The 24,393-nt window shown below is 40.6% G+C and overlaps 1 protein-coding gene across 5 annotated transcripts in view; it reads right to left on the bottom strand.

The window, feature by feature from the left end:
- The window catches only part of LOC121884119, an 82,529-nt gene that overhangs the window by 36,481 nt on the left and 21,655 nt on the right, over window positions 1–24,393 (bottom strand). The window contains exons 2-3 of one of the 5 annotated variants that reach the window (XR_006092305.1): window positions 6,589–6,734; window positions 2,111–2,610 (exon numbers count right to left, since the gene is read on the bottom strand). The exons of 2 other annotated variants lie outside the window; for them this stretch is intronic. The gene's annotated coding sequence lies outside the window, so the exon portion shown is untranslated. Of the gene's footprint in view, window positions 1–2,110; window positions 6,735–24,393 lie in introns of those variants that run through there. 2 more of the 5 variants (XR_006092304.1, XR_006092303.1) reach the window with 2 other exon arrangements.

The following is a 24,393-nucleotide window of genomic DNA, read 5'->3' as shown; positions in this document are numbered from 1 at the left end:
TGATTGTGCCTCTTCTTCCCTCATATTTGTCTGCTCTAATACACTCACTCTCTCACACCCGTGCACTCAAACATGCAGCAGCATCTTGAATGGAATTAGAGGAATTGAGCTTGACGCTCTCTGAGGAGCCATCGGCAGCACTTTTACCATTGAACCTGGGATCACATTGTCAGTTCTCTGCAGTGTGTGTAGGCGTGAGTGAGAGGGCTTGAGTACATGTGTGTATTGATGAACCGGTGTAAGCATACGCAAACACAAAAAGAAATATATCTGCTGTGCTTATAGGCAGGGGCATCAAGCAGTCAATTTTTTTGAAGTGTCAAAGTTTCATGATTCACATTAATGTTCACAACAAACCAAGTTGTTACCAGTAATTATCTGCTTTAGCTTCTTTGTCTATGATCAAACCCTCTATAAGTAACTATCTGGAACTGTAATCGAATGACACTTATTAACACTATTGCATTTAATAGCAATATTGAACGAGAAATGTTAGCAAAAGGCTTTAAACTCAGGGGTAACGTTAGCTTGTTAGCTAGGCAGCACTGTTAATTATTTAAAATGTATTTTAAAAAGCTCACAAACATGTAGCTACTGTTTTTACACTATTTAGCTCTTGACTCTTTGTAAAAAAAAATCTCCTTTTGTCCATCCTGCTGTAGTGCTGCAAATTTATTTTGACAGAAAAAAATAATTACTGTCATTGGCCTGAATATAAGACAGGACGAATCCTCCCCTCCGTATCCTATAGTATGTTCTGCCCTCACTGTCCTCATCCCACTTTCTCTGCCAAAGTTCCAATCATTGCTTTTTAATTAGTGCTTTACCCTCTCCTTTTCGAAACAGAATGTCCATTATGTCTCATATTTAGTGCTCATTATCCTTTGATCCAGTATGTACAGGTACCCAACAAAATTCTGCCACTATTCCCATTCTCTGAATTCTAAATAAACATTGCAAAATTTCAAACAATAAATCATCCCTGATTGATTTCAAGCTTTGTAAGGTCAGAAGAAGTGCAGCAGAGTCAATACACAGGACTACCCTGTCAGGTCTTACCTCTTCTACCCACTACAGACCAATAATCACCACCATCATCTCAGCTGTATAAACCGATAACTTGTCTGTAATTCTATTTAACGATTCTCCATGACTTCCACTGCTACTATTAATGCTTTCTAGCTCAAAGGAACCAAGTAGCCTCAATGGAGAGGCATTGCTTTGTGTAGCAGGCAGAGTTAAATAAGAATAAAAACATACAGAAAAATGACTTTTGTTAATATACTATATTATTAAGGCTGATTAGGGAGGCTGACTTTTACTGCAACAAGGAATAGAGAGAAAAAGGAAAGATTCAAGCAAAAGATAAAGAAAAAGGGGAGCTGAGAGGTGCTAACAGCAGTCTGAACTTTGTGTCTGACCCTGCTGTCTTTGTCCTTATGATGTAAACCTTTCAAAAAACTAATAATCACTTATACACACAGGTTTTCCCCTCATTTGTGGTACAAAAAAAGTTGCAGATGCAGCAGCAATATACAAAGACATACATACAAAATATGTGACAGCTGGATGCACAAACAGCAGAATAGTAGCCTGCATGTGCAGTCAGTGGGGGGATGGACAGTTATCTTCAAAGTGTGTATTGCCCTAAAACATTATTATCTACCTCGGGGTGTTGTCAGTATTTTGTCAAAAGGGAGGACAGTCATACAATATATGTGACTCCTGACTGAGAGCAACAGAGGATCAGCCTAGTTAAACACACCTAGCTTTCATCCACTATTGGCTAATAAACTAAACACAGCCATGAGACTGCGAGAAATTGCAGTAATATGCAGCAAACACACACGCCCGCTCTCTGCGTGACACACACACATCAATACAAACACATAAACACGCTCACACACACACACACACACACACACACACACACACACAGGTGACAATGTTTCCCATGAGGCACATACAGTTATAAAATTAGAGATAAAAGAAAAAGCCCTGCTGTCGACTCATGTCCCACTGCTCTTTTGATCATTCTCTAAAGCAGCGCCAAACACACACACGCACACACACACACACACACCATTAAATAAAACACATAACTGAAATCTATTTTGCCAAACAGACTGTATTTTAACTATAATGTGACATATTTTATTTTCAGTATTCTAAAAGGCCTGTATCAACTGGAACTTATGCAAAGTGGCTGATTGCATTACACACATCATTGCCCTCATTTTCTCCCCTCATGTCTGCCACATGTACAGTACAGTACATTACAGTACGGTATGGTGCAGTACAGTACAATACATTACAGTACGGTATGGTGCAGTACAGTACAGTACATTACAATTTCCCCCAATTATCGTACATAAAGATGCTGTGAAATTGCTTGTGGCTCAGTCCATTAGTGTGTAAAGTATGGGTGGGGAAGGGGAGACTGCATCATTATGCTTTCAAAGAGCAGAGCATGTGTGCACTCCGCACTAATCAAGGAGCTGTAATTGATGAAGATCCTGAGCTCAGACTGAATCAAAGGCTACACTCTCTCTCGACTGTACAGGCAGGATGAAACCAGCGTATATACTGCATCAACTACTCCTTCTTTATCTGTGGAGAGGGAGCAACACCTTTAAAAATGAGGGATAAAAGACACTGCTCTGCGTTTTACTGACAGTCTGATTGCGTAATTGGAAAATAATAATGTGCATATGTGCTTTATGTCTCTGTACTGGAGGGATGGTTAAGAAATCAGCCAAAATATCCTCTTACGAGTACTTCCTGCCTTAGATATTCTGACAGTGACAGACACCTCTAAGTGTTTTTAACAGGTAGTGAAAAACAGCAGCTGACTGCAGAGATGACAAGCAACTAGAAGAAGCCTTCAAGAAGGCGTTTAAGTATTTAGGAATGATGTGAAGGCACATAAAACCATATGCTGAACCATTTGTTGAAGTAAGACAACCTGCTCTGAATATGTTCTGATGAAATAATCAATGGAAAGGAAATCCAGGCTCCCAAAACATCATTACTGTACTTACAGGGGCCAAATGTACTGTGTAAACGATGTGTACAGGCAAAGAAAACATGCATACTTCCCCACACATAAACTTAATAAAAGCAGAATGTATGGTGAACACTTCATGCATGCTTAGACCAGACCAGGGACGCAGCCAGTAATGGGCCTGGGCGGCACTGGCCCACCCACATTTCTCACTGGCCCACCCAGCCAAGTTTGATCAAAATACATTTTGTTACAAATTTTTTTTTTTGTGATTTAAAAAATGCAAGAGTTGAGGAAGAAGACACGCCACTGCCTCCAATTACTGAGTCCACCCAACCCAGTTCTTCAGACTCATTAGCCCACAAGAATGTTAGTCTGGCCTCTTGCTCCCCGGTGCCAGTGCTCTATCCCAGTGAACCTGATGCGGGTTTACCCGCCGATTTATCTGCAATTGATGAACCACCTTCACAGCAAAATTTGAAGGTATTTCCCTGGACTGTCAAGAATGGAAAATCAAGGTGCTTTTCATCAAAGTGGTATGGACAGTTTTCTTGGTGGGAATACAGTGTAAATAAGGACACATTTTTCTGTAAAATGTGCAGACATTTCCCCAGTGGAGCTGATGGCCCATTTGTGAGAGCAAGGTTTGTGGACTGGAAGCACTTACATCAGGAATATGAAAAACACCAGATGAGCAAGCCCCACTCTGTTTCACTGGACAAGTTTCAAAGTTACAAAGCCAACCAAACTGCAGGTCAGGGAAATGTGTTAAATCAAATGAACTGTGATGCCATGGACTAATCATTTATCGAGAGGAATTGGGATCATCTTAAAAGTCGTTTTGGATATTATACTGTTTTGTGCCAAGCAGGACATCCCCCTACGTGGACACAGGAAAAATGCAGATGCTCTCAATATAGGAAACTTTGAAGAACTGTTCAAGTTCATGTGCAAATATGATCCACATATCCAAAATCTTTTTGAGCAGCTGCCCAGAAACGGAACTTTGATGAGCCCAGATGTTCAAAATGAGCTGCTGGAGTCAGCAGCCTCCTTGCTCTTGCGCAAAATCAAAACAGAATTCTGTGAAATACCAGGTGCCTATTATGCCTTTAACGCTGACAAATATAAGGATGACTCAAAGCGTGAACTCACTTGCTGTTTGTGTGGGATATGTTCACGCAGGGAAAATAAAAGAATGGGCAATTGGGATCATGGACACAAGTGACATGTGACAAATACAAGTGGTTTTTCAGAGAAGATATTACAGGTGATTGAACTGCAACTGCAACTTGACCCATCTCTGTGCGTTGGCTTCAGTTTCGATGGGGCCGCCATTATGTCAGGTAACAAGGGAGGTGTGCGTGTAATTTTAAAACAAACTTTTCCTCAAGCCATGTTTGTCCACTGTAATTTTCACAGACTGAATTTGGTCATTTGTGCAGCATCAAAGGTGTCTGGGCTAGCACATTCTTTGATACACTGAACAATATACACAGTCAACATACACAGTCTCATGACAGGCAGCAGCAAGGTTTGTGGAAGTGCAAAAAGAGCTCCATCCAGGACGCCCATGCCTGGAACTTGAGTGATCCATAGACATGAGCTGGAGCTCCGAATCTGGAGCAGTGACCAAAATACTGATGTTACTCAACATAATATTAGAAGTTGTACTTGCTGAGTGTGCTGAAAGCAGTGGTCAACAAATACAAACAAAAAGTTCATATTTTTACTTATCACATTTGGGAAATTATTTTAGATGAGCGATTTTGCCACACAGGGTGTTTGAAGACCAACATTGTCAGTCTCTGAATGCATCGACCTAATTGAGGGACTAAAAGGGAGCTTTGCTTGGTTTAGAGACAATTCAGATTGTGATTTTGTTGGCTCTACACTTTAAGTCGGATTAAAACAGACCTCAGAGCATACATGAGTACTACCCATTTCAAACAACCTGTGACTCTTTGAGCTATGATGAGATCATCTTTGTATTCAATGCTAAACCTGGCATTTGCGCCTTGTTTAGTAGGCCATAAAAACAACAAAGCTAGGCCTGTTGTTTTGCTCATTTTTCACTGCTTCATATTTGCCTGTGAAGCATTTCATGTTAAGTAATGGTGTGTTGTGTATAGGCCTACTATTAATAGGCTACATTGTTTATTTTCAAAAGTTGCTCATTTTTTTGCACAGAAGCTAGATTTCAACCAGATTTCATTGTATGTGTTTGATTTAATAGAAATTAAGGAGTGTGTTGTTCTTTAATTCAAGCAATGCTTGACTGGATGTTCACATTCTTTGATTTCCTTTTACTGCTGATTTGTGTAAACAGCTGCTTGCACATTTGCTATTATATGTGAGCTGACCATGGTACTGAAGCAACAATGGCTGTAATGAATGCATGAGGGATATGTTATATGTGCGATTTCTGTCTGATGTATATTATGTCATGCAGTATGTTAACACCTTCCCTGCTGTTTGGGTTTATGTTTAGTTGCCACTTTGGCAATAAAATGATTAATTAACAGTGCCGTGCACTGTAGAGCAGGTGCACTGCAGTGTAAATATATTTTAGCCTGAATATGATAAAATAGACAGGTTTTTGTCTATATTGTTGTGTACAGCCTTTTATAGACTGAGCTCTGTTGGTTGAGCATGTTGTATAGGCAGTGTTTTGTTGTGATTGCCATTGTAGTGCAGAATGTTGCAGCAATGTTGTTGCTGTTTTTTCAGTTTTTCTGTTTGTTCTTTTTTCTACGTTTTTATAGCCTCCTTTTTTAAATCCTTTTTTTCTGGGAAAAGATGGCCCACCCACTTTTGTACTGGCCAACCCAAAATACAATTGCCACCTACGCCTCTGGACCAGACTTACACATTTTCTAGAGCGAGCTGAGTGTGACATATAAGCGGGAGAGGGAAATCGCGAGGACTGGGTTGCACATAATGACAGCTTCTTGGAGAACCTCACCGATGGGTCACAGTCGGTGAAACTGTACTTCTCTGCCGTTGTTTTCATTGATAGGTCTAAAGATGGGTGGAACAGAGTGATTAAGGCTGTGTCTCTACATTTTCTTATCGACCACTTATGGCTAACTGTGGGAATGGAAATGAGGTTTTTGCACATGTGGCAAGTTTTACAATGATTGAAGTTTATAAAACAGAACTACGCAAAAGAGTGTATATCCATATTTCTGTCTTTCGTGATTCCACACAGAGTTGTATGCATCTGGCTCTAGGTTGGACTTTGAACTGACACTACAAATAACATCACTTCTCTCCCTGGATTTCTTTGGACAGACTGTCTGGAGTAATAATCTCTCCATTTGATGACCTCTGTAGCTCATCCACTAACACTATTTGTGTCTAAGACCTCACACACACACACACACACATAGACATGCACACTAGGCCAGACAGCCACAGTCTGAGCCCAGCGGAGATTGACCCCAGGAAGTGCTGGGTGTTCCCATTCAGCTCTTAATTCTTGTGTTGTTAAATGCATCTGTGGTCTCAAAAGATGTAAACGCACTGAGCGCTATAAGATAATGAAAACTCAGTGGATACTCATGACTGATGGCTGCAATCACCTTGGTGCAATGAAAAATGGATCGCACTGTGAAACGGAGCAGTGTGATAAAAATATCATGCTGCGAAATGGACGGAAATGTGTCATCCTGTCATCGAAAAGTGGCGCATGGATGCTGTCTCTGTGGAGAGCCGAGTCAATCACCTCCTGTTAGAAATGACAAGCAGAGAGACAAAACAAATTATGTAGATGGAGACATGTGGCTGACAGGATGCAGAGAGTGGACCAGACTGACAGATACATGGGAGCAGGAGAAAAAAAACAACACAGTGGCAGTTTGGTGAGATCACCAAAGATGAGAAACTGATTTACGGCGTGAGCAGCAGACAGGTGAGTAGATGGACATATAACCAGACCAGACATCATGACAGACACACACTGAGACAATGGCACCGCTGACAGACAACCAATAAAAGGCAGTTCAGTTAATGCATCACAATTGCATCAGAAAGAGAGGGGCAGGAACTTTCGGGTTGACCATAGAGCGAGCAGCTGCCTGTGAGTGCAGCTCCTGATTTCTACTCATAGTCTACTTGTTCATCTTTGCTGTACGCTTGAGGTAACTCATTATTCAACTCTATGTACAAATGAGACATTTGGACATGGACACCGAAATGGCAAGTAAAATGCACCTCTGAAATAAAACTGGGGAACCAGATGGCGAGGCCTTGAACATGGCTTAAGCACCACTGCCTGGTGCTGGGCTAATGCTACCAGACAACCTCCAGAGGCTTCGCTTAGTACTTCTTGTCGATATGACACAAGCTGTGCATTCTGCCCTAAAAAGAGAACTTGAAGACGCTTTGTCACCAGTGAACACTACTTTGGAGCAAGTTAAGTCCTACTACAAGTCATACAATGAATGCATTCACAGGGTTGAAGATGGCCTAAATGACCACAGAGACCAACTAGTGTGCGCTGCGCACATTACAGAGTGAAAACACATATGTAAAAGGGAACTTAGACGATCTCTATAACCATTCGTGGAGATCCAATGTGAAAGTGGTTGGCATTCCCGAAAATTTGGAGGGTCTGGACCAGGTCAAGTTTATGACTGTTTATGACCCATGTATGGTGTGCATTGGTGTAAGATGTGTGTGTGAGTGTTGTATGGTGCAAGAAAGTAAAACATAACAAAACTAAGGTAACATGACTAAACCAAACCAAAACAGGTAACTGGAGGGGAGAGCAGAGAGCTGTCCACAGCAGCAGCCACAAGCAGTCAAAGTAGAGTGACATAGCCTGTTAGCTGCAGCCAGGCTTTATCCCCTGCGATCACCAGTGCCAGGTGCTCCCAGTTGGTGCAACAAGCCATCTATAGACCAGAACAAACAGGTAAATAAGCAGCAAATCTCCAAGATGACAGGGGTCATCACAAGAGGAAGAAGGAGAAGCGCAATGACTTAAAAAAAAGAGAGAAGAAAAAAAAAGTTAATTTGTTGGACTGAATTGTCATGCTGCTGAATCTGATTAACGAGAACTTTTAATCAGCAAAATGTAAATGTCTAGAATCTGCATCCCTGTGGTATAGTTTCTTTTTTAATGCTTTCCTTGACCTGTGTTATCTTTAGCCTACATACCCTAAAGTTAGAACAAACGAACAAACAAATTTCAAAGAAGGGAGTTGTTTGTTTTAGTTGTTTGGTGAACGCTTTAGAAGTTTTTTGTTTTGTAATGCCTGCGATCATCCTCAGTTGGATAAGAAGATCTAGGTTTCGGGTTTTAAGTGTTTTTTCTTATTTCCATAAGGGGAGAGGGGGAATGTTTTTGGGGAATTACCATGGCATCTTATTACTTTGAGTGTTACGAATGGCCTAGAATTATTTTTCATTGTGTTTTCTCACATGCAGCCGGTGCCCTAACACTGTTTCGGATTACAAGCCCTGTATGTCTTTTAATATGGCTAACATAAATGACGCTGATGGAATCCACTCTGAGGATTATATCTTGGAATGTAAAGGGGCTTAATGGTCCTTTTAAAAAGAGCTAAAGTTTTCTCTCATATAAAACAATTTAAACAGATATAGTGATTCTACAAGAAAAACCGGAAGAACATAACAGACTCTGTAAAGTATGGGTTAATTATTTTTCACTCCAAATTTAATAGTAGGTCCAGGTGTGCAGCAATACTAATTGCCAAAAGAATGCAGTTGTTCTAATATAGTTTCTGGATCTCTTTTTCAGAAACCTGTCATCTTAGTAAATGTTTATGCCACTTACTGGGATGATGTCCACTTTGCAAATAAGGTTTTGTCATCTGAACACACACCAACTGTGCTATTGATCCACTGCTTGATAGGTCTAGCAAAGGCCTTCTCACTATTTATGCAACATAATGGTTATGTGGACTCTTGGAGATTTTTGAACCCTTCGGCTATGCAATTCTCTTTTATTTCTCATGTCCATCACTCTCTTTCGGACTAGATTATTTCTTTATAGATGGCTCATTTATTCCAATGGCTAGACAAACTGAATATACAGCTATAGTTATATCAGACCACTCAACAGTGACACTAGACCTTTCCTTTAAGCATTAGAGAACGACCTCTGTAGAGACTTAACCCCCTTCTGCTTTCCAAATTCTGCAGTTTTGTATTAACTAACATAGACGTGTTCTTAGAGACTAATAAAACCAAGTCGTTATCATACTGTTTACTTTGGCAGACTTTAAAAGCTTGCCTGAGAGGTCATATCTACAAACCAATCAGAACAATTAATACTTAGGACATGCGGCCTCTATTATGAATATGGTGACAAGGTGAGCCGGCTTATGGCCCACCAGTTGAAGCGCCAAGCCACATCACGACTTATTCCATAGATATAAGACACACACCAAAATATAACAAGCAATCTAAAAGAAATTAATAGTACTTTTACAGCCTTTGATCCCTCTCTTTACCCCTCAGAATTCCCCTCAGATATAACGAATATGGATGGATCTGATTTTTTGACAATTTGGAAATACCAACTCTCCAACCAGAGGAGGTCGAAGATTTAGATCTGGCTCTTGGGCAGGAAGACATTAATAATGCTATTATGGCAATGCAGAGTGGTACAACCCCAGGCCTTGATGGCTATCCGATAGAATTTTATAAGAAATTTATGGATAAGCTCACACTAGTTCTTCTAGAAATGTCTCAAGAATCTTTTGAAAATTAATCCTTACCTTACCCCTTTCACAGGCATCTATTTCGCTTCTTAAAAAAGACAAGGACCCAACTCAATGTGGATCATACCGCCCCATCTCACTTTTGAATGTGGATGTCAAAATTTTGTCTAAAGTACCGCTGTACTGTTTAGAGCTCCCCTCCCTAAGATAATCTCAGATAATCAAACAGGTTTTATTAAAAATTGTCACTCTTTCTCTTATATTCATCGGCTGGCTGGTGTGCTTTTTTCACCCAGTGACTCTCCCAGTCCAGAGGTTGTTATCTCTTTAGGTACAGAGAGGGCGTTTGATTGAGTCAAATGGGTGCACTTGTTTAGTGTCTTGGAAAAACTTGGATTTGGCCGAACATTTACAGCCTTGATTAATATTCACCTTTAGCATGCATATAGACAAATTACTCTAAATCTGATTACTTCCCATCAACACGTGGCGCTTGCCAAGACTACCCATTGTCCCTGCTTCTCTTTGCAATCGCAGTTGAGCCTCTTTCTATTGCATGTAAGTTAACCATGTTATTCCAAGGCATTAGGAGAGGAACCATGGAACACTGTGTGTCTCTACATGCTGAGGACCTCTTGCTTTATGTTAACGACTCAACAGCTAGTGGCCCTGCAATTGTGTCATTATTAGGCCATTTTAGAGCCTTCTCCGCCTAAAAACTAAACCTCCAAAAAAGTGAATGCTTTCCTATCAATAACTTAGCCCTACAGATCCAGCAGGAATCTTTGCCTTTATATTAAACTCAAGATGGTTTAAAATATCTAGGAATATACATGAGCCGCTCTTTCACATTTCTGTTTGAAGCTAACTATATGCCTGAATTTAGCCAAATGAAGGCTGATTTTGAGAGATGAGAATACAATCATTGAAGATGACTACACTTACCAGTTTTCCTTCCTCCTTCAGTGCTTGCCAGTCTTCTTATCTAAGTATTTTTTTTAATTCAGTCAACCAATCTATAACTTCCTTTATTTGGGAAAACGAGATCCCAGGGGTTAATAAGTATATTCTCCAAAGAGGTTGTGAAGTAAGTGGACTGGGCCTTCCTAGCCTTATTAATTATTCCTGGGCATCCGATATCAAAAAGGCACTATTTTGGCTCCACCTGCCTGATACACACTGGTGTCTGCTTGAGACAAAGGGCCCTATTTTAACGATCTAAGCTCACGGTCTGAACCACATGGCACAAGTGCGTTTAGGGCGTGTCCGAATCCACTTTTGCTAGTTTAATGGCGGAAAAAATGGTCACAGAGCCGGGCACATGATTCAAAAGGATTGTACTTAGTCTCTTAATTGATCATGGGTCTGTTTTAGGCATAACATGCAATAAACCAAACAGAGTGTCATCTCTCATTCCCTTTAAAAGCCCAGTGCACTTGCACCTTGGTGGATTGCTATCATAATGGCGATTTGCCAAGTAGTAAGAAGGAATGCTTTTCTGCAGAGGAAACGGATCTCCTCATGCACAAAGTGAAAGCACGCAAGCAGACCATCTACAGCAACAGCAGGGTTCCACCAAAGTTCCCTGAGGTGAAGCAGGCATGGGAGGATGTAGCAGTGAGCGTGTCCTCATCTTCTGGCATCACCAAAACAGCCGCAACATGTTGAAAGCAGTGCAATGATGTCAGAAGACAGGGAAAACAAAAGCTTGCTGATCACTGAAAAAAGCTACTGGAAACGGGAGGAGGACCACCTCTGACCACTGAGGATCTGACATCAGGAGAGGACATCGCTGCCTCTACCCTCAGTGCTGAAAACATTGAGGGTTTTGGGGGGCTAAAGGTGGGTGTCCAAGGTAATTCAATGATAATGCAATGATAATGCAATGATAACAATAAATCAATGTGTACAAACCATGCAGGCTTCTTACTAAAATCGTTTATTTTACATTAACACCTACAACAAAGCCATTCAGTAAATGAACCGTAAATGTCATGCAGCTCTGCTTACTGAAAATCCTGAGGCCAGACCCAGTAGGCAAGAGCAGGGGGTAGTTGTGGAGGGAGAAGAGAGGTGGAAGTATGGAAACTTGATCACTGTAATCTCAAAAATGTTAAAGAATATTTGTTAAATATAGTTCAAAATTAGTTTTAATCATGTAAAAAATCAACATACACAGTTGTCAGTGCTCTCCAAGGTGCTGATCATGCTGTTGGCAGCAGCTAGGAGCTGTCTGAGCTCTTTTTTTCTCCCCCACTCACAGTAGTGGAAGGCTCCTGCCAGCGGGAGATTTCAGCTAATACTTTATTTAGTTTAATCATTGTTTTCACCTGTTTCCTAGAGCATATACATCCTCTGTTAGTGTGTTCTGGTTGCTGAATCTTGAAATCTGCTTTCATGTGTGAGTCACTGCCTGTCAAAGAAGTTAGCCCGTATTAGTTCTGTTTGTTATTTTCTGTGCCATAGTTTGACGGTCACCAGTACTTAGATATCATTGATGGCTGTAGTGTTTTTTTGTTTTGCCAAGTGAATAAATCTCCTTAACTGGTGTTCTGCCTCTCATTTGCACTTGGATCCTCTCTAGACTCTGATAACAGTGAATCCCCAGAGTGGCATTTGAAAAACATTTGTAAAATGCAATGTAATTAAAAATGTCCAAATAAATGCAATATTTGGACTTTTTTATCAGTTTGCTTACCAGGCTACAGATGACGCAGCTCTTCTGCCAGCTGATCCCTACTTGCCTGTGCTGCTGCTGGTGTATTTGGGTTCATTGGCATATATAGTTCAGCATGACGCCTTCTAAAGTCCTGTACTGTGTCCTCATCAACTTCCAAGGGACATCCATGATGTATGGCAATGTTATGCAGCACACAACATGCCACAAAGAATGCTCAGATGAAGGCTGTATTGTAATGTTCCACCTGACTTATCCAAACATCTGAAGCTTCGTGTTTTCGATTGATTGACAACTCACACAGTATTGTAGGCATGATTAACAGTGTAATCAGCCATGTCTTTAATGGATAGCCATAGTCCCCTAACAGCCACCCCTTCAAGGGGGGATCCGTCTGGAAGACTGCAGTAATGACAGAGTTGCCCGGTATAAATGAGTCATGGCTTGATCCAGGATAATTTGCGAATACATGTGTAACTTTACATTGCAAATCACCTGGATGCTGATGGAATGGGTTCCCTTACAGTTCACCTATATCAGAGCGTTCTCTGACGGGGCATGTAGTTGCTCGTGCATGCAACTGACTGCACCCAAGACCCCAGGGAACCCAGAGTTCATCCAGAACTCCTATTTAACCCATTCTTGGCTGGAAAGTGTCATGGGGAATTTAATAAATTCATTGGCATGTCGGACTAGGCCTGATATAACCGCATGAATGGCTGAACTTACGGCAGATTGGCATATGCCTCCAACTGAACTCAGGGGATGCTGGAATGACCCACTAGCAAAGAAATGGAGCACAGCCATGACTTTCACAGCATAAGGACAGCAGGCATTAGTCTCCAGCTCATCTGCGATTGCAGATGTCTGTTACAGCCCTGCATGATGGGCATAGTTTATGGCCACAGGACAGATATGTGGCCCTTGGCTGGTGGACCCTCTGCCTCCACTGTCTCCTAATCCTCTGTCCTGAGCAAATGCACCGATATTTAACTGAGGAGTTCAATGAATGATGTTTTGTTCAACTTACATGCTCTTGTATTGATGTAGCAGAACCTTTAGACAATGGGGTTTGAATGGTCTCATGTGCATTAAGGATTTATACACCAACAACATATTTGATAGTTTTGAAAAATATGGCCTCTCACATAGTAGTTTCTTTAAATACCTGCAGATTGACCACTTTGCCATGGAAAAATGTCCCTCTTTTCCTGATCTCCCACCTGCCACAGTGTTGGAAAAACTCACTCTTAGCTTTGATGATAAAGGACTGATCTCTGTATTATACTTTCAACTGATGTCTTTAGTAGATCAAAACCTAAACAAAATGAACTTGGTTGGGATCTGAATGAAGAATACAGAATGAAAGCACTGAAGAGAGTCCATTCCTCATCATCATGTGCTAGACTGGGGCTCATACAATTTAAAGTTTTGCGGGGTTCATTTAAGCAAAGCCAGGCTTGGTGACATATATCCTTGGACAGCGGTTGGCTGTGACAGGAGCTCCTTCTCTCCAGCCAATCTAGCGCATGCATTTTGGTCTTGCCTGCAGCATGAAAACTACTGGGCAATGGTTTTTAAAACCATCAGTGAGGTTCTTGGGGTGACATTAAGGCCTTGCCCGCTTATAGCTATATTTGGTACAGCAGATGAAACTTTGGATTTAAATGCAAAACAGTCTGATATCATTGCATTCACATCACTTTTGGCCCGTAGGAGAATTTTGCTGGTCTGGAAATCTACCTCCATCTGCTGCTGCCTGGCTGGAGGACATATTTTTTCTAAAACTAGAAAAGATTAAATTTACACTGAGGGGGTTTGTGAAAAAGTTTTACTCAAAATGGGAACCTTTCTTGTTATATTTTGAAAATCTTAGGGAACTATCCACTGGATGAGGGCATTTGATTATAGTTGGGGCTTTGCTTTTTTCTTTTTTCTCTCTCTCTCTTTTGTTCTCTCCTTTTAAAAAAAACCAAAACATGTATGTGTATATGCATATATATATATATATACATACATGAACATTGATTACCTCAAAGGATGGTTGATGCATTGTAAATGAGTGTATTCTGAATAATAACATTTGGATATGTGTTGGCCTATGTCTTGGAAGAGTGTAGAGGCATGGCTGTGAAAATGCGCACTTATATTTGTTAAATGTTGTATTGTGAACACATCAGCTGCCAAGTTGTGTTTGCGGAGGGTGGATGAGGGGAATCTTGTTTTTAAAAAAAAACAAGAATGGAGGGACATGTAATGCATTACGCAACCTGTATTGTATCATTCCTTCAATAAAAACAAAAGAAAGACAGGGGTGATATGCCACTGTGACATCTGGAGAGAAAGTTGGCTGTTGTTGGGTCACATGTCCAGCCCTCGGTTAACTACTATCAGTAATAAGCGGCTTGGGCAGAGAAGACAGGCTTAATGAAGGCTAAGCCATGCTTACAGCTTCTCCCAGTGGTCAGCGGTCAGAGGTTAGCTGCTTAACAGCGGGAACTAAAGCAAAACACATTTCAAACAAAGTGGAGGACATACATAGGAGAGTATATTAAAATCATCAGTTATTAGCATATTTATTGCACTACAGGGGTTATACTTATGCAAAAAAAGTGATTTTTTAAAACAGTTGTGTCCTGCAAGAAAATGAATGCTGCAAGAGGGAGTCATGCAAAGTCACTTTCAAGGCCTGCATTTCCCTTGTATCCTATTTTCATTCAAAAACAAAAGAAAAAACAGAGACAGGTAGAAAAAAGAAAAGGAATGGAGAGATGCAAAGGAGGATAAGAGAAAGAAAAAAACAGAATCAAGTGAAGTGAGGGAGAGAGAGATTTCCTGTCCCATCCAAGGGCATGGCAGTGCTCATGTTCTCAGTCGGCACCATCTGCTCCAGGAGCCTGTCAGCCTGCCAGCGAGGAGAGCAGTACAAGCCTCCGCCAAAACAAGCCGTAACACCATCACCACCATAACAAATAAACAAACAAACATCACACACAGACAAGCACACACATGCATACACACACACACACACCACAGAGCAACACATTAATTCTGCTCCGACGAGTGTCTGCAGTAGAGTTCCAGCTATTAAAAATCTGCAATCTCTCTGGGTTGGCAGATATCTGTGAGACAGCAAAATGAATTTTCCAGGGGAGAGTAACACGATGATGCAAAATAATTACATTTCTACAGGAGATATGAATGATGGTACGGTCCTATGAGTTGCATCCAGGTGAGAGCGCTGGGCCGGCGGCTGGCTGAGTCAGGCCCGGGGTGACAGCGCATGAGAGCACCCACGAGGGACCGGCAATGTGTGGCAATGTGCTGCAGTCAGCTCAACTGATGTCTTGTTTCAGGGTGTATTTCTGTGTGTGTGCTGAGTGTGCATGTATGTGTGTGTTTTTGTGGCTGGGTCGGTGTGTATACAGTACAGGGAGTACTGAGAGTTTGTGTGTTCCCAACTGCTGAGTCTGTCTGTAGCTGGGAGGAAGGAGGAAGGGAGGGTAATGAAGTGAGGTGCACCAACCAAACAATATCACATTTAGCACCTATACACACACACACACACACACGTGCTCCCAAACAAATACTTTAACACCAACCTCAGGTAAGCTGGTGTGATGGATAATGCAGGAGTAAGTGACATGAATACATATCAGTCTTGTAAACAGTCATTCATTCAGAGACACACAATATGTCATATAGATGTAAACACACACACATTACTTTGACCCACTTATACCACCGCATGCTACAGTAGAAACTACAGTCGACCCAGATATCAGCTGACATTCATCTCTTTGTAGAGGACTGGAGGCATCTGTCTATTATGCACAACTGTCTAGAAGGCAGAGAAATGAATCGCTTGTCAACACGTTCGATAGATTTGAGCAGATGGACACTCCATCACTCTCTGGCCCTTGTCGCTGAGCCTCGCAAAAAACACCTGACCTACACTGTACCCTCTCAGATCTCACAGATTGTTACAAGCTTCCCAACAAGCAAAGACGAAGGGCAAAAGTGAAGGTATTATGGAGAACAAGCACTTACACAATATGACATAGTTAAAGAGTTAAGAGCTAGAAATAATGACATTGCTTGCTGTGTTTTGCCTATAGGACTGACTCACCAAAATTACAAAAAAAAAGAAAAAAAAAATTCTCACTAGCTGTTGAATTTCTTAATGTAATTTTTCCAAAGCTGTGAGCATCTGAAACAAGATCCCATTAACCTTTATTGTATTGGAGTGGAGGCGGAAATCTCAGAGATAGATATCTCAAAACCTAGACAAATAAAACTAAACTATCCATACAGTTTGATACAACTACAGCTAGATTTTAATATAATATTTTTTGCGTGAAGTCTTTGATATTTAGACAAAAAGATGGTGACTAAGATAACTGATTAGTAAATGTATAAATATTCATATCAAATAATCCATTAACAACAACAAAAACATGGGAATAGTAGATGTTTCTGTTACATACAGCTCTTGTTACGTTTCCATTAATTGAATTATTGTATAAACTTGATTAACTGAAGTCCTTGAACTTTTGAAGATCTAGATTTCTTGATATCTACTGCAGCAATAAGGCCATACAATAAAGCGTTCCTGCCAAAAATCCCTTTTTGTACTTGTTTGAAATGATCAAAAATTAGTCATTAAAACACCCCTTAAAACCCCTTACCCCTTAAAACAAAGCTATCTATTAACAGGCTCTCATTACTGGTTGCTACAAAGTGTGATCCAAATAATCATTTTTGTTTGATTCATTTCTTTTCTTCTTTGGGGTAAAATTATCCAGTAACTCACAAGAAAAAAACAAAGGTTTGCATAATCTTATTTTTGTGCTGCAAAATCTGTTTTGTCTTCTTCCTTATCCTGTTTACCATCTTGCAACCTTTACCTTGGTCTCGACCCCCAGGCTGGGAAACAACACAATCAGCTAACCAGCTCTCATGGGGGCTGCTCTCCTTTGACTATCCCCCTCTCCCTCTTCTCCTCTCCAGCTCAGGTCTCAGCCCTCCGCAAGTGACACCCACACTTCACCCCTCTGTTAGGAGAGAAGAGGTGCATAGACAATTTGTCTGTGAAGATTTATTACAGAAGAAGGCACGATGTTCACAAGTGGCCAACAGCATGCATGATTCATGGCACAAACGAACTGCTGTGGTGTGGTTGCAGCACTGTGGCTTACAACGTGTGTTTCTCTGGTGCCTCTATGCAGTGTTTGCAAGTCTCTGTTGCTGAGTGCTGTACATACCAACAATGCCACAAATTTTACTGTGTCATACACATTTTCTTTATTCTTTATGATTTTTTTTCCCCAACCTGACACCGCCTTATGCAGTATTCCAGACACTGTGATCAAAGTGCTGTTGAAGAGCTGCTGTCCTTATCGTTGTGGACGTGTGCGATGCCCAGATGCTCAAATCTAACTGCATTACCAGAAGTAACAGACAATGTGAGATATTCACAAATACTTTTTATTATTCATTATTATGAAATCAATTGTTTTGCCTTTAAAAGTTTTGCATGCATGAAATGAGATGGTAGATGTGACTGTGCGCTGCAGTTTTGCATACTCCTTTATTCCTGCATAATATTAAGGCACTCACACTGATGCTTTCTCAAATTACATGGAATATAGTTATACTTATTGAGTTTAGCTACTGTGCACATCATTTATATGTGAAATCATTTAATCAAGGAGTTAATTCCAACTGTGAGGAAATGTAAAATATATGTAAAGATATGCATAACTACTGAAATATATCACCATGTAGCCACAAACCAACCCCAAACTTATATCCAAGACTGTCATAGCAGAACTATTTCTCTCATTTCCATACCATTCACGATGATACGTTGAGAGTGTGTGAGCGTGTGATGGCCGACTATCAAAAAAGTCTCGCACTCCTCCTCCTCACGGTCAGCCAACGGCTCTGACCCTAGCCCTTGCTCCCATAAGCACTCTCTTTATGGATCTACTATTGAAACCCAGAGAAAAGTCCATAGCAATATATTTCCCCTCTCATATCTATCCACTACAATCACTAACGATCTTCTTCTCCCCTTGGGCTGCAAATTATCGGGAAACGCCAACGACTAGCTGAGCAGTAATTTGTGGAGCAGCGGAGCCTCATCCCCTTGACCTTCTCTCCCTCTCTCCATCTGAGACAGCCAGCCTCTCTCCCATCAATTCCTCTATTCAATTTTTTTTTTTTCCCCCACTGGTGAATGTCACCTCCTTTCTTTCCCCCTTTTTTTTCTCTCACTTTTTCCTCAACCTTTCTTTTTCTCTCCAACCTCAATCTCCTGTAATGATTTACACACTGCCTCCACTATAAGGACAGAGGGAAAAAAAAAAGCCGATCTTAAATAACGAAATTAATTTTTTATCAGCGGCAAACTGATTGATAATTCAGGGGGAAAGGCTGACAGCTGTGGGGCCGCAGAAAAAAAAAAAAAAAAAAGAAATACACAAGGTTTGTGTGTATCAAGTCTCTGTCAGGCCATGCAGCTGTCAAACTCACGCTGAATTATCAACCTGCAGGCCAGCTCTCCTGCAAAATCAGTTTGAAAGAATGCACTGCAGAACACAACAACAACAAAAAAAAAACCCAAAACAGTAGCGCTGGGTGCCATCACATGACTCAGGAGAGTGTATTCCAGCAAGAGAACTGTTAAATCTGATCATTGATATGCTGAACACACGCCTGCCTCTCTAAGAACAGATAAGGAGTGTGGACATGTGTGCAGATGATGATTCAAATTATGTTTTAGCAGAACAAACTCATCTTTTGAGTTAGATGCAATCCGAGAAGCTTTTCTCAGCAATTTGGCTGAAATACATACAGGAGGAGGAGAGTGGTATGATAAGAATGAGTCAAGTTGATACACATAATAGTGGGTGAGAGTGAGCATTTCACTGTGACACCCACATCCTCAACATGAAGACCTGCAGTGGGCTGCCTGCTCGCTATGGCAGACAGCATCGATTGATCTTTTGAAACCCAGAATAGGCTGCAGAATGAGAATATTTTATATACCAACACATATACACATCATAACTAAACTACAGACCTGCCACACTGCACCCTGACAGGTTTAGTCGTTCCAGTTTGTGTCTTATATAAGATTGTGTCATGCTGGTGTACACGGACAAGATCAAGATTACCTTACTGTCACCCCCCCGTCCCACACACACACACACACACACACACACACACACACACACACACACACAAATGACACAGCTAGTTAAAACCTAGTTTGCAGCTGACTTGGTGTGATTTTTTTTTTTTTTTTTTTTTTGGCTCTGCCTGTGCCTGAGCCTCAGAAATACAGTCATTAGCCCAAATTGATACTATTCTCTGCGCAGCTATAATGACATCTTCCATCAGCTAATGTGAAGTCAGACGGGAGCTTTCATTATCTACATTAGCCCATGAACAGTAATCAAATTGTATCATTTTACTGTCAGAATTTCAATTTCTAAACACCCACAAATGTCATGGCAAACATCATCCCGGTAGATACGCTGAATAGAGCGATCTCTGGTCTCTCCTACATTTGCAGGTTAATTGCTAGACCTGTTAAGCCTCCCCATCTGACCAGCTGCTATGTAGGCCATTGATCCCTCCAGCTGGCCGCTGCCACGTGACGCCAGCATCTGGTTTCTAGGCTGTGGCAAAGGTCATGGGCCTTCTGTCCTCTCTACCTTACGCCTGTTTCACTTACACCCAACATACAGACACCTGGTGCTGTGAAGAGTACACAGCCAGGTACACTGAGAAAGACAGATAAATCAAGGAAGATAGCACAGAGTGGCACAAATAGATGTATGGAAAAGGCAATAATGCCAAGCTTTGAATGTTTTTCTTCATAGCAAAAAGTCTAAAGACACGTGGCTGGATTTGTTTTGTTAGGGCTCTGGATAGAGGATAAAGTGAAAGCAAGAAAATGTAGTCACATAATGAAATAACCTTGTCCCTTTTGTACCACAACTCTCTGTTTGTGTACTAAACCCAACACCGAATGAGAGAAGTTGCTAGAATACTGTCAAGCAAGCAGCAGTTACGCACGTATGTGTGTGTGTGTCCAGCGTTTCTTTTTGCCATTCTTATTTGATTTTCTGAATAAGACCATTGTTACAGGGAACAAATGCTTGTTATTCCCTTCCACCACTGCAATGCAGGGCCAGCACAGAGCTTTGAATAAGACTTGCAAACAAAAATAACAGTGATGCTAAAAAGAGAAAATACTATTCTTGAGTTTTCATGCTGATTTAAAATAAGTTTTGAATAATCAAGTCAGTGAGAGAATATCATTTGATGAGAAGAAATACAGATACATTTTCAGAAATGACAATTATTGCTAAATCATTTCATTCCAGAGATCGGGCAACCAGAGAGAGAGAGAGAGAGAGACAGAGAGAGAGGAGAGTGGTATGTTAATGCATGCAATAAAATTTTTAAAAAAAGAAATAATTAAAAACAAAAACAAAACATGACCTGTTCATCAGTGTCAGTCTTGCATCGTGACTGTGGGTAGACACCATCACACTCTGAATATCGTATGGATGGATTTACTTGTGGGTGGATTAAATCGTGCTGTAGAATTTGTCATCTGATGTGCTAACAAAAACTGCACTACCAATATATGGCAAGTCAAATGCCACACTGATTCACTGGCGCTTTTCTGAAGTTTTCCAATAATGATATCACTGGGTAGAAGTTTTGCGGCTGTTTGTTCTGCCTCGGGCTGTATGTGATGCGCAGATAAAAGGTGATGGAGAGGCGTTCACTCAACCGCATCTCCGAAGATCAACAGTGCACAACCCACACACAGCTGTGCTGATGAGGAGAGCCCTTTACTAATAATACAACACTGTCCTCCCAATTTGAATGGACACAGCCCGGGGATAACAGAGAGAATAAGAGAGACGGGGAGAATCTATTAGTTCTCAGAGCATGAATGCTGTAAACTTGCATTAGAGTTTCTTTTTTTTCTGCAACTCTTCCCACTTCTCTTGGGGAAACTTTTTTTTTTTCTCTGGATGGAAACATAAACTCATGAATAAACAGAAGGATGGTGCATGTGAATGTGAAAACACATGGCTTGAGCTAGTATAAATGGAGCTGCCTCTGCCACACAATGCTTTAACTGGATTTTGAACAGTCGTATCTGAACAGAAACAGTCTAACACCTCAGGAACTGGAGGTTCACTGTGAGAGATTTTTGGTTTTGTTCTTGTTGCAAGGACTGCAATGGTTCTCTACAGGTTTATTGATGACATTTAGTCAATTTTTAATGGATTCACTTGTATCAAATTTTGCTCACCGTGCACCATGGCATCATGTTGGATCAGCTCTCTCTGTGGTTTGTATCGATGTGTTCTGCCCACAAGGCCATTCCTTTATGCCTCTGCGTGGTAAGACTTGCACATTATTGGAAGCTTTCTAAAGCTGCTGGTGATTCAGAAAAATAAGGTTTTTTAAATTGTTAAATTTATGAACACAATTGTTGAGATGGTGTAAAGCAGCTGATAGAAACTGCTTGAAAAACTGCTACAATGGGGAGTCAACAGAGATTGTAGATAGATGATAGATTGAGAGGTTTTAGTACAGACACATGCATGTACAAGTAAAGTAGGGATGACTTTTGGCGCTTTCACAAAATATTTACACAGATGAGATTTTTGATAAATCATCACCACTAATGTGGATATAATGACCAAGTGGGTAAAGGCAAATAGTAGAACAGCTTCAGAAAATCACATCACTTTACTGTAATGCAGCTTTTAAAACCAGGAAAAGACAAAACTTATGCTATATCATGATATTAAGATATCCAAAATCTAAGACAATATCTAGTCTCATATAATGATATCGATATATTGCTCAGCCCTGATGAAAAAGCTAACTCACCTACCGTACACCACTGCTTTTCTTTCAAAAAATGATTAACATTGAGTTGAAGGGCTGCCCAATAACAAAGGCTGATTCAGGCTTTGTGTTATTTGGTGCAAGTAAAGTGTAATTCCAGCACCGACAACAACAACAACAGTGTCAAGCCTATGTAGTCTGTCAGTGTGGAAGAGGAGACCTGTGAAGTCCAACCCTTAGTATTGATTTATGTGAAGATCTGGGTCAACAACATGCATCTAAGGGTGCCTTTCTTTGTGCCAGCGTTACTCACTGTTTCATTCAGAGACTCCACGTTTTCTTTTGAGTGCAACTCCAAGAAAAGTTTCCACAGATGCTCTTGAAGACAATCACATGAAAACACTGGGGTGCAGCACAAAGCTCAAAATGCAAGGTATAAAAACTTGTGTCATTTAAGACTAAGCTCTAGCCCAACAGTTCCAAACCTCAGGAATCACAAAAGGGGTCATAAGACATACACAGAAGAAAAAAAAGCACATTTTTTTCCTGAATATTCTCTAATGTTTGCTTTCTTCCTGTGAATTAGTAGACAAATTATTCAAATAAAACAAGAACAGATAATCTGTTCATGACTGAACTGGTCAGAGCTGGTAGACTCATGCAACAAGAGATGAAGGATTGCAAGTAGACTTACCGTAGCTTTGTTTTAAGGGGTCACAAGATAAAAAGTTTTGAGACCACTGCTCTGGCCCAAAGAACAGACAGCTAAATTAGGGTAAGGATTATAGGCAAGGCAAGTTTATTTTTAAAGAGCCTTGCAAGAACAAGGCAAAGTGCTTTATATTAAATATATAAGGTTTTAAGAAAAGAAATTCAATGCAATATAAAAAGTAACATAAAAATAGGATTTAAAAAGAATAAAATAAAATAGAATGTAAATTAAGGTAAAATAGAATAAAACAGATTAAACAGGAGTATAAAAATTATAGTGCAGCTATATTGCAGTGTGAGATATGAATAAATAGTCCCAAATTAAATTTAATAAAAGAACTGAGAGTCGGGGCAGACCTTAAGTTGTCTGGGAGTTTGTTCCAGATGATACATAGTGCATAAAAAGTGAACTCTGCTTCCCCACGTTAAGTTTTGACTCTGGGGACAGAAAGCAGAGATGTCCCAGATGACCTGAGAGGTCTGGACGGTTCGTGACGTAGCAGCTGATCAGAAATGTATTTTGGCCTTAACCTGTAGATTATAACCAAAGGAGACAATAAAGACTGGATTTATTCTCTGTACAGAGCTATCTGATTATTTAACCTCATTTTGAATCATTTACTGAACTTATAACATCACCTTTTTTCGGGGATGCACCTCCCACAGTCAGCCTGAAAAATATTAACTTTATCCTACAATATTTAATCCTAATTTCATACTGGGGTATATGGATGGCACATTATAGCATGGTAGACTTCGACAGTGGCTATCACAGTATATGACTGATATGTCTTGACCTGCATAATAAGGGCAGCATTGACAATCACTCACATGAACATGAGCGCTGTTTTCTCTAATTAAGGGTATATACTTTGGGCCACTTTATGCCTTTCTTGAGCCTCCCTCTAATTAGAGATCGAGCATATGTTTCAAGGACACTTTGCTCAGTGCTGCCACGGCACAAGGTGTGTGGGAACATGCAGGATTTGACAGTCTGAAATCCACTTTGCAAAGTGAGGAAGGTGTTCTGTCTAATCTGAGAACGACCTTTACAGACAGAGGAAAGATAAAGGTCACAATTAAAAACCTAATAGACTCCATTATGCCACCTTAGCCTCTCTCCGTATCTCCATCACCCCACATGAGAGTGGGTGTAAATAGAACTGTGAGCAATAACTGGCAATGAAACTCTGATTTTGCGACATCACTGATAATAACAGAACACTGAGAACAAATTGAGATGATAGTGAAGGGAGGCTCAAGGGAGGCTTTTTCACTTTGTCAGGGAAAGTGAAAAAATCCTGCAGGTGTCTTTTACAGTATGCCACAAATAAGCAATTTACTGTTGATCTAAAAGGAAACCCTACTTCCCCGTCTATTTGAAACAAGAGCAGAGAGCTCAGTGAAGCCCTCCTGAT

The sequence above is a fragment of the Thunnus maccoyii genome, chromosome 18 (genome assembly GCF_910596095.1).
Source record: "Thunnus maccoyii chromosome 18, fThuMac1.1, whole genome shotgun sequence".
Taxonomy (NCBI): domain Eukaryota; kingdom Metazoa; phylum Chordata; class Actinopteri; order Scombriformes; family Scombridae; genus Thunnus; species Thunnus maccoyii.
The sequence above is the reverse complement of the archived record's forward strand: the minus strand, read 5'-3'. Positions and strand labels throughout refer to the sequence as shown.